This window comes from Brienomyrus brachyistius, chromosome 19, assembly GCF_023856365.1.
Source record: "Brienomyrus brachyistius isolate T26 chromosome 19, BBRACH_0.4, whole genome shotgun sequence".
Lineage (NCBI taxonomy): Eukaryota > Metazoa > Chordata > Actinopteri > Osteoglossiformes > Mormyridae > Brienomyrus > Brienomyrus brachyistius.
In genome coordinates this window covers 13505104-13515748 of record NC_064551.1, presented here as the reverse complement: position 1 = coordinate 13515748, position 10645 = coordinate 13505104, and the positions used below count along the sequence as shown (strand labels likewise).

The 10645-nt window shown below is 43.6% G+C and overlaps 1 long non-coding RNA gene across 2 annotated transcripts; it reads left to right on the top strand.

Moving 5' to 3' along the window:
• Window positions 1-247: 247 nt before the first annotated feature.
• Window positions 248-6400, top strand: LOC125714823 (uncharacterized). 2 transcript variants are annotated; one of them, XR_007383859.1, is made up of 3 exons: window positions 248-533; window positions 676-800; window positions 6388-6400. It is a non-coding gene; the product is annotated as an uncharacterized LOC125714823 (long non-coding RNA). The 2 variants fall into 2 exon arrangements; XR_007383860.1 differs by lacking the exon at window positions 6388-6400 and adding an exon at window positions 2407-2713.
• The last annotated feature ends 4245 nt before the right edge of the window (window positions 6401-10645 follow it).

Genomic DNA, 10645 nt, shown 5'->3' with positions numbered 1-10645 from the left:
AGGAAGTTTCAGGTTTTACCAACCTTTGGGGACATTATGATCCCCAAAGGTTACCTATGCAAATCCACACACACACACACACACACACACACACACACACACACACAGACAGAGAGAGATTAGTTATCTGTACCTTTCTAGGGACTCTCCATTCATTGTTGTGTTCATGACCCTAATCCCAGCAATGTCGACCTAAACCCCTACCCAGCCCTAACCCCCCTAACTCTAACCATAAATAACCAAGAAAATAAAAGACTTTTGGCAGTTTTACTTTCTTGTTTGCAGTCATAGATTTTGATAAAACTGAGCTTCCCATTGTGATCGAAAAGGTGGTTCCCTCAACATCAAAATAACAGGCTTTTACCCCATTGTGGGGACACACACACACACAGACAAATATATTAATAAATACTCAAGCCAGCCTCCAAACAGACTGCCGTCCACTGAAGTGCAGGGTTCAAAAATTCAAGGCTGCAGTGCAGTTGAGCAGAACAGACCCTGCTCAACAAACTTTCAGCCATCTTCAAAGCAAGGTAAGTGACCATAATGTCCCTGCCTTTTATTACAACCAGCCTGTTCTAAATCACACTGTGCTTTGTTCAAGCCCTCGGCCCATCCTGCAAGTCACTTCAGATACTATCTTTACATTTCTATTTTTTTTTTTTTTGTCTTCAGGTGACTTTCCTGGCTTAAATGAAGAGCAGTAAACATCAGCCCTCCCCCTGGATAAAGAAGCTCCCCATGGAAGATGAAATGAAACCTGTGCTGTTCACATTCCTGTACTGGTATTGCGGCACTGGGTGAGTGGTCTACATAATGCTGTAATGGATCCCTGCTCCAGTTTCTGTGCACATACAGTACAGCACAACCAAAAGAGTCACTGAGCTTCACACACTTTGCGGTCTGTGTCTTCTTAATCGTATGAGTCATGTCTTTCATCTCCAGACTGCTATTTGTTTGATACAAAACAATAAATGCTGCTTGTCTTCGTGGTATGAAGATTTCCAAACTCATATTTCTGCCAAGTAGATTTTGGCAGAAACAGGAATTATTTCTCCTGCGTGATGATGTACTAGAAATTTTTAATTAATTTGTTAAAAATTCAGCAGGGCCGCCAGCCTTGAACACAGAAGTCGACTTCGGAGAAATCAGGAAATATTTGACGAATACATGATATTCTTCTTCCTAGAGGCATTTTGAATAAAACAAACAACATATCAAGCCACGCATGCATTATTACCAACAAAGGTCATTACCGGCTTCACATTTTTGGTGACACCTGTCAGTATGAAAGATATCATTTGGTTTTATTTCTCTGAAGGAGCATCGCAAATATCCTGCTACCTTTTCATTTGTTGTGCTGTATGGAGAGATGCATCATTTGCTGATTGCTTTATTTATTCATTTTTATGAATACACCGTGAAGTTTGGATGTTCAATTTTTCATTCATCTGCTGACTGCTGTGAGCCAACATTTCACATGCAAAAAAAAAACTAGTTTCTTTTCTGTAGAGAGAAACTACTCAATAACTGTGTCATGTTACAGCTTAGCTATGGAAATCCACTCCAGTAACATTACATCTTATTTGCATACTTGCACACTGCCAATAGTTATGCAACTAAGATGGCGGTAAAGCAATATAGCAATATAGATCAAATAGATCTGGATATTTTGGTTATCCACTTTTTTACATTAGTTTTCATACTACCTCTGTTATTAAACGTAGCATTCCATACCACGTGCAGTAAACTGCTTATTACATAATGCACAGCCTATGTTTGTGAGGAAAATAGAAGTCCTTTTGTGGTCTGTGAGTTTTTAGGGCGCGCTCGACATCAACCACAGAGGCCTGGAAACCTCCGCAAATACACGGGTTTGTCGCGAACGGAACGCATCAAAGATGGCTCGTTAAAATACGTCGCGTAGGCACGTACGCGCGGAGCGGCCCCTTTGATCGCTCTGCTAACAGCGGCCAACCAGCGGGGCTTCCCACTCAGCCGATCGACAGGATTCTCTCCATGCGTATGTCTCGGGCTTTTTCTCTCCCCCCCCCCCGCACTTTACGGGCTAAAAAAATCGATCTTGCTCTGTCTTACGCCGGCTGTAGTGTGCAATTTCATTCCGTTTGAAGTCTTGTTAATCGGGTCTCTGGCTAAAATGCCTATTTACAGCGCGCACTGTTGCCCCTGGCTCTGCAGCATTTTATTTCATTACCTTGGACTGATGTGGTTTTAGATGTGCATGGCAGGAGCAGCAATTAAACTCCATGGGCTTCTGGCCGTCGCCTCCATAATATCTTATGAATATAAAGGAGCTTTTCCCCCTGTCATTCAGGCCTCTGCTTGCTGGTTTTATTTTCATTTCCACCCGCTAATACGCTTTTTGTCTCCCCGTGTTGGTGCTAGATCTGGCAGCGCGTTACGCTTGCTGGGAATTTTCTGGGGGACCCGCTCCAGGCAGGGACACCCGGCTGGGGCCCCCATCACTCGCCGGTGTCTGCTGGATTCTGATTGGCACAGACATCAGCTCCCTTCCCCGAAACGGCGAGCTGACCCACTGCTGACTGAATGCGATCTGGTGCAGGTTTCAGACTCGTGTCAACAGCATTTTTACTTAGTTCCCCCCCCGTCACCCCCCATTTTCCTGGCCTTTTCACTTTCATGGGACCCTCAGAGCTGTTTCCCACACCCACAGGGAAGGACGCGGCCAGGTCACTGCTCCCCTAAGGTTATTTTTTCACCATGGGTGTTTCTTGTTTTTTGCTTCCCCGTCTGTGTGGCCCCCGCTTTGTTTTTTAGTTTTCCTTTGTGGGTTTTTTTCTGGCTCTTTGGGGAAATGTCTCCTTTTTTTCCGCCAAACTGCGTCAGTAGCAGACTCATGCTACACTTTCTTTTCGCATTTCGTATTTTCCTTTTTTAAAAAAATTTCTGTATACTCTTGGAATATGTTCGTTGCATAAAACTAAAGGATCTCAAGATCTAGCTGTGAATGTTTTTACGGGAATGTTTATGATTGAACTCCAGCACAGTCAAACACAGGAAGATTTAAGTTTTGTGTGTCTATTGCGTGCATAATTGCTATCTGAATCTGCCCCCCAACACCCCTTCCACACACACACACACACACACACACACACACACATGCATGGGGCACTCACTGGATCTGTAATTATCTCTGATTGGTCAAGTCTCATTCAGTGCCATTTCTGGTTATTTATTTTTTTTGCTCAGAGTAGCGATTGTCTTTGATTAAACACTCACATTGTTGTACATCTGCGTAGTGAAAACTGCCCTTTGTAGGTCTGCCAGACAGAAATAAGCACCGACCCGTCCCTCTGCATGTTTGTTTATTTCCGTACCTGGGCTTCCAAAACGTTTCAGGAGGGGTGTCCATGCTCTTCTCCAGTATACTGTGGGCTGGCAGGCAGGGCGTGGGGGCGCTCTGGATGAAGTGTGAGGGTCACCTAGGGCCTCTCTCCACATTCTCACGGTTGTCATGGGTCCAGGTGTCATGGGCGTTAGACAGCGTTGAGGTCTTCATAGGTGCGCTGCCTTGCCAGCTGACTGGGACTTGGAAATACGCACCTCGCATTGCAAATAATGATGGACATATCACCCAGAAAGCACAGCTGGTTAGTTTTCCCGCTCTTCAGTAATGCTTCCTCTAAGCTCAGTGACTCTGAAATAAAGCATAAATCCATTTAGGCCAGTAGAGAATCAGAGGATGATTTAAGTCTTCAGATGAGATTCTACGGAACATGTCCTTTTGACATTTGTGCAGTTTATGTCTTATTTCTTCCTATAGGTCATGGCCACGCTTCAAGTATCTGAACTCATTTACCCATTTGATCCCGATTCATACAAACGCACAACCACGGGGTGTCTAGACCCGGATCAGCCCCCCTGCTTTAGGGGATGCCGTTGCTGACAGCCCCCTGTATTCGACTGCCGCCTGGCAGGTATGTGAGATGCGATCATGCCTGACAAGTGGGGACCTGCGCAGAGCGGGGGTCAGCCCCTCCTACGGTTGTGCATCATCAAGACGGTCCCTATGAAAAGAGCAATCACTGCGTTCCTACCAAATTCACACAGACACCACATTATAGCAAGACCACGGTCTATTGCATGCAACTTGAACGTTTTGCTATTTCTAATAAAAAGAGCTGTAGTAAAATAAACAGGCATTATATACCTACACTGCATGCTAACAAGTCAATAAACATCATATGCACCACATCTGACAGTGTGATGCCAGCACACTACGCCTTGCGTCGATGCTTTTCGTTTCTTCTTCACAGACACGTCTGTAATTGTTTTTCTCGCACAGATAAAGTAGCATCCATGACAAAACACATTTTCTTTGCCCCCCACTGTTACAAAGTGATTAATGCGCGGGAGTGGAATGGCCAGAGTGGAAACCCTGCAGAGAGTGGAGCAGTAAATCTCACCCCCAACTTATTGTTAACTCACTACCTCTAATACGAAATGCGTGTCCATCTTTTTTTTTTTTTACAACAGACAATAAATGGAAAAATAACAACGCATGTATGGTACATGTGACATTTTTTTCTGGATATTTAACGTCTGCAGAGTAATTCCGTAATTAAACTCTTTGCGCGTACGTATTACTTGTGCAATTTACTTTTACTGTCTAGCATAAAAAAACATGTAACTCTCATTTTATATTGACATATACTGATGCGTTTTTGCTAATGTGAACGTACACTTGGAGCCGTGCAGTTCGCTAAGTGGTAGCATGTCCATTTGTTTGTTTGTTTGCCGTCGTGGTAGCAGCAACAAGTTGTGTTCTTATAATGAGAAACATTTTTTATTCAGTTTCCTCCAACGTGTTCTGCCAAAATGGAGACATAATTTCCCTTTTATTGCTATCGATTTAACACAGGCAGTAAAACAAAAATGAACCCAAAACAATTTAGTTTGTTTTTGTTATGTGTATTCTGACTCATCTCAGAAAATATTTCCTGCAATCAGACAATGGTTTCTCTCTCAGAAATATTGTTCTTTTATAAATTTTGGTGCTACGAAGAAGCATTTTCTTTCTGAGGTGTAGGATGTTCAGGTCAGAAACCACTCACCATGCCATGTGGTTTCGATAAGGAGCGAAATTCCTCAGCACCTTCTGGTCACATGGTTCAAGACAGCCCTGCCGGATATCTCCCGACTATACGATAAGGTCTCGTGTATCACTCTGAAGCTGTGCTTAATAGAAGATAGTGCAGTCACTTCACCTTTCACCTTCCGTGACACTATCATAACCTCTTCCATTTGGTGCTAAATTTATCGCACAGCTTGTCAAAAACACACTCGAAGAAAACAAATTCTGTAGTCCTAGTTACATTATGATTCAAGGCGAACGATTTTCACTGAGGTCTGAAATTGTAAATGCGTGTTTATTACTTTAAGGCTGGTGAATATCTAATGTTTAAGGAACTACGAGTACTATTTCCTGTCTTTGGTGCAAAAAGAAGTTTTATCAAATCCAGCTGAAGCTCATACAGTTCTTCCAGTGGCAAAAGAGAACATTGACTGCAGTCATTACTTCATAGTTAACACTTACTGTACTTTTTTCCATAAAAGGTTTACCGCTTGGATCTTCTGCCAGGATAAAAATCCTTGGTTTTGGCTGAAGCATTTTTCTGCGCGCTGTCGAGTTTTCCCTTCTGTGTCGGGGTGGAGTTAGGAATAATATATCACCTTAAAGAGTCAATGTATAGTCCCCACAATGATAATAGCTTGTGTGTGATTGATTTCCATCCAACACCTTCTGTTCTGATATGTATAGATGTAATCCTATAAAAAAAAACAGACAAAATTTACTGATTTACTAATGGAACAATGCAAAATCCTTAATGTAAGCCGAGTCTTCATACCTTCTGTATTCAATCCCAGAATGGTTTCCTTGAAGCAGGACGGGATTCTCTTTCCTACACAAGGTCACACAGTGGTGTGGTTTATTCGTCTTGTATATGTTGAATACAAATCACCCAATGCATCACAGGCTCGCCATAAAAGGCCAGACGTTTGAGCAAATGCTGCTGCCCGTGACAGAATGACAGAAAAGGCAGGTGACATCACTTCAAGGAAAGAACAGAACACTTTCTTCCTTTCATTTCCTAGAAAAAGAACAGAAGAAAGCTGTGGGTATATTCTGCGTAAACAAGCGCTTGTCCCTCCTGACCTTTTAATTAATTACGCTTGATTTTCTTGTCAGCACAGAAATGATCCAAATGTCACTTTTCCCCTCGTTCTGTAAGAATGAAGCTTTATAAAGGTATATGATCCCGGGCAGTAAATTAGCTAATAGAACAAATGTGTTTCTTTTTACTGAAATTAAAGGTTTCCCTTTTTTTTGGTTCTATCTCACAGGGTGTCCTGGAGCCTGTCCCAGCCGACACAAGGCAGAGGGTCATCCTAGATGAGAAGCCAGCCCATACCAGGCTACTGGCAATTTGGAGATTCCAATTAGCAGAACTACATGTCTTTTGAATGGAGAAAGAAAGCAGAATGTAAAGAAACTCCAGACGCAGAGAGCAGAGGCAGGATTTGGAACCCGCAGTCCAGGTGGTGTGAGGTAACAGCGGCTCCCATTGAAACACATTGCCACCATTAGCGAAGCTTTAAAGATACATACCTATTTATTGTCATAGTTTGTTTTTTCTTTATCTGTTAGCGTCAGTCTTTCCAAAGGAAGTCAAACATGGTCACTCACATGAGGCAGGGAGTGTAATATCCCTGAGTATGTGCTCTTAGTTAAGGGTGCAAAGGTGACAAAGAGAGAGGGTCAGTGGAAGATGTGTAACCCTTATCCAAGCGCTGCCATCATTCAGGCCATGGTGACCTTTCTTGCACGCTTTCTTCACATCCATTGTGCTTTGCTTGGAGGAGAGTTTCTTTTTCTTCAGTCTAGAATAGCATAGACTACGAAAACTATTTATGACTGACTCCTTCACTCTTACCGTCAACTGAGGTCAATTATGACTGGCGCCCTACCTTTTTGTAAGGTCACTCCTAAGTTTATTCTTCAGAGACAGGGAAACTGATTTACGACTGTCTCTGCCATTTGGGAAAATCGGTCACTATGCCAACAAAACAGAGGCAGAACTGCAGTGGAGACCTCAGCTGTTGAGTTGATCTTCTAAGGATTTCAGTGATGATAGGCCAAGTGTCCAATACAGAACCAAACAATACACCAGGGCAAGGAGATGATGCTCCATTGACGGACAGGCATACTCACATTGGCCCTGAATGACATATATGTGCTAGAGATTTGATCAGCCTCTTTAACGAGTATCGAGATGGTGCTTCCTGACCAGCACAACATGTTGGATGCGCAGACGCTGGGAATGGGCTGAAGGCCTCACAGCATCCAGCTATACAAGACAGTCGCGGAGAACTTATCGGTGTGAAAAGCCATAGGAAGGCGCAGTATACCTTGGTAGTCACACCTTGTGCCTCCCCGGTCGTGTCTGGGAAGGGCAGAAGCGCCAGTCTGCCGTGAGAAGGAGAAGAGCGTTCCTTCAGTCAGGCAGTGTGCAGTGCGCAGTGTGCAGCCCCTTAATCTAATGCTGAATACTCTGCATCGCTGGCAGCAGGCAAAGTCGCACACCCAGATTCAACCGCGTCAACTCATCCTGCAAAAATGCAGAGCCGGCCTTAAGGAAATGGAGACTGAGTTTAATAACCGTCTGCGTGTGTTTCTGCAGAAGCTCAGAGACCTAAAGCCGAGTGGTATTTGGCCTGTGGTTCCGCACCATGCTAATAGCTCGGTAAAATAAGCACAGTTACATTCAAATGACATTTATATTGGGATATGCGTTTGCCCACCAGTGACTTGGCCACATTAAAGCGCCTTGTTTATTCTGGCGATCGTTTGAATGCAAACACCAAAATCCAAGTCAAGAGTAGCAGTAAATGCCTGCGTACATCTCTGTGTGTCTTTGTCTGTGAGTGTTTGCGTCAGGATAAACACAGACAGCCTGCGAATGCCAGAAGCATCCTGCTGGCCGACCGAGACAAAGGTTAGCTCTTTTTTTGTTATTTCAGCTAAAACAGACAAGCAGCGCCTTGCAACCAGAAATGTTTTGGTCCTGATACAGATCACGTACCGTTTATTTTTTCCCCTTTGGATATTGTTGTCTTTGCATTTCGCAAAAGCACTGTACTGTATTCATGTACTGTATTGTTATTATTATCAATGGTTTGCAGTATATAATGAGGTAACTTTGGAAAGATATGGTGTAACAGTGTATAATTGAAGAGTACTGAACACTTTAAGTCACTAATGGCAAATATGAGTGATCAGGCAGACATGGTGTAATCTATAGACATGATCTGGACATTCAATAATTTTGAGATGAGCCGCATTCTGCCCAGATATAATGTGTGAACCATCACATGCTCTTGACATTTCAAAATCAGAATCGAATAAAACGTTTTATTTCCGTCAGTCTTCGTGGCCAAGGGTAAGTAATACTAAAGATACTAGCTGAGTTAAATTGCCGTAATTATAATAGCTTCAGCAAGGTTAAAGTCTCTGATCGTTGCTAAATGTCACAATAACACAATAACCCTGGAATTTCCTGTATTTTAACAAAGGTACAACTGCCGTTTCAAGTAAAGTGTGTTTTTAGAACCATTAATAAAGAGAAAATGACGACACCCTTGATCCTTCCACATCCAAGCAAGACAGCTGACTTCAATTTGCAGGCTTTTATTCTGTTACCGTCGTATTCTACACACCTATCCGGCCGGTGCCCTGAAATGCAGATACTCTTTTTTTACTGTAATTAATGATTTCACGGTTTCGCATTAACATCCATTTAGTGTCCCAGAGCTGCAACCTGTTCATATCCAGGAGGACTTTCTGAAGCTGAAGGTGACACGTATCTACCTCACACTATAATTGTGCATCTACATTTGTTACAGCTTGAGTGGTTCCTCTCTGCTAATTGGTCCACACTCTGGTCCTGCCAGAGATTTTGGCACAATGACATTTAAATTCAACTTGAGCCCTCCTTTTGTGTCTTTGGACATCTACAGAGCCTAATTACCGCAAGCAATTAATTAACGGATATGCAATTATGATTGGTACTTAGGCAATCCATTTTAATTATTCCTTTGAACAACTTTTCTATGTATATTTTCAGGCTAATCTATATGGCCGCTTTACGATATTTCCACCTATATTGTTCATTACATTATAGGGAAGGTCATTCGCAGCTTTCCTCGCCATGTGAGAGCATCGCATAACATTCCTTTAATTATTATACTTTCATATCTAATTATGCTGTTTCCCGCTTTATTGATTGCTTGTCATCGTGATTAAAATGTCTTTCCGCTTCCAGGGTCAGCCTTAAATAAAGACGTGAAGCTGCAGGAAGCGAGCAGTTAAAAATACCACTCAAATTACAAGCCACTCAAACCTCAGCTAATCAATGACCGAAGACGCCTATCTAATACATATCAGCGGTTTGAGTGGCTTAGGTTGTATTTTTAACGACTCTGTTTTAAATAAATCCTGGTGGCAGCAGTGCCACGCCAAAGGGCTCACGCAGAAAGCCTCTTTTCCCATTCAGCTCAGTAGCCGGCTTTGGGGAGGTTTCCCAGACAGCATCTAGGAAGCAGGCTGGATTTTCCTCCCCGGATGCGGGACTTCGACGGCTCCCGTGGGCCACGCTGCTATTTCAATTAATCGCAGTTAAACAGAATCAGGCATCGCTCTTATCCCCCCATAAACCGAGCTGATCTCAGCACGGCTCCTCAATTACGATTTCTACCGCGGGTCAAGATCTGATTAGGATGACGAGGGCAGCCGAGCGACGGCGCCCACGAGCCGCTTCCCCTCGCTGGGGTGTTTTTTTTTTTCTTTGCAGTCGGCTGGGGAGACACTGGGGTGTCACAGGAGCGCATGGGTTATCTCAGTGCATTTAATGATCCGGAACGGGAGGGTCTGCATGCGCCCGATTGAGGACGCCACTCATCAGACAAACTTCAGCCATTCTCAGTCTTTCTTTGTTCCAGGGGCTGCCTTATAACCGGTAGTTTCACATGACTAGGCCAGATGGACCCCTAAACAGCTTAACTGCGGCATTCTCTCCACAGACGCATGCGCTCCATCATGCGTTGCAGCATGCGTTCCTGCATGTGTGCCTGTCTCTCGCAGCACTTCTAGTCCACTTGTGGCCCTCGGCCTGTAGGGGGATAATAGGTGAAAGATGAAATAAAACCCAGTCCTCAAGGTCTAACCCTTTGTTTCTGTGGCGTTTGGCCCCTAAAACACAGCGGGGTCCAGGTAGGGGGGTGGCGGGGAGGGGGGCAGCATGGAGACGAAGCAGCGCATCTCCATCTTAAGATGACGATAGGCTGTGAAGGCCAGACAGGCCCCAGGAGAGAAGACGGAGGAAAGAAGCACTCTTCAAACAGACTTAAACATGTGCCATGTGCCCTGCTCCTTTCAAGCCTTCATGAACATTATAGAGGACTAACCTTCCAGTTAAAAAAAGAACATCGGCAGTACAAAATATGTCTTTTATGGCCTTTAACTGAGACGTATCTTATTTATTTCTATATATATATATATATATATATGATAGATAATATTAGCCCGTAGGTGTGCATGTATGTT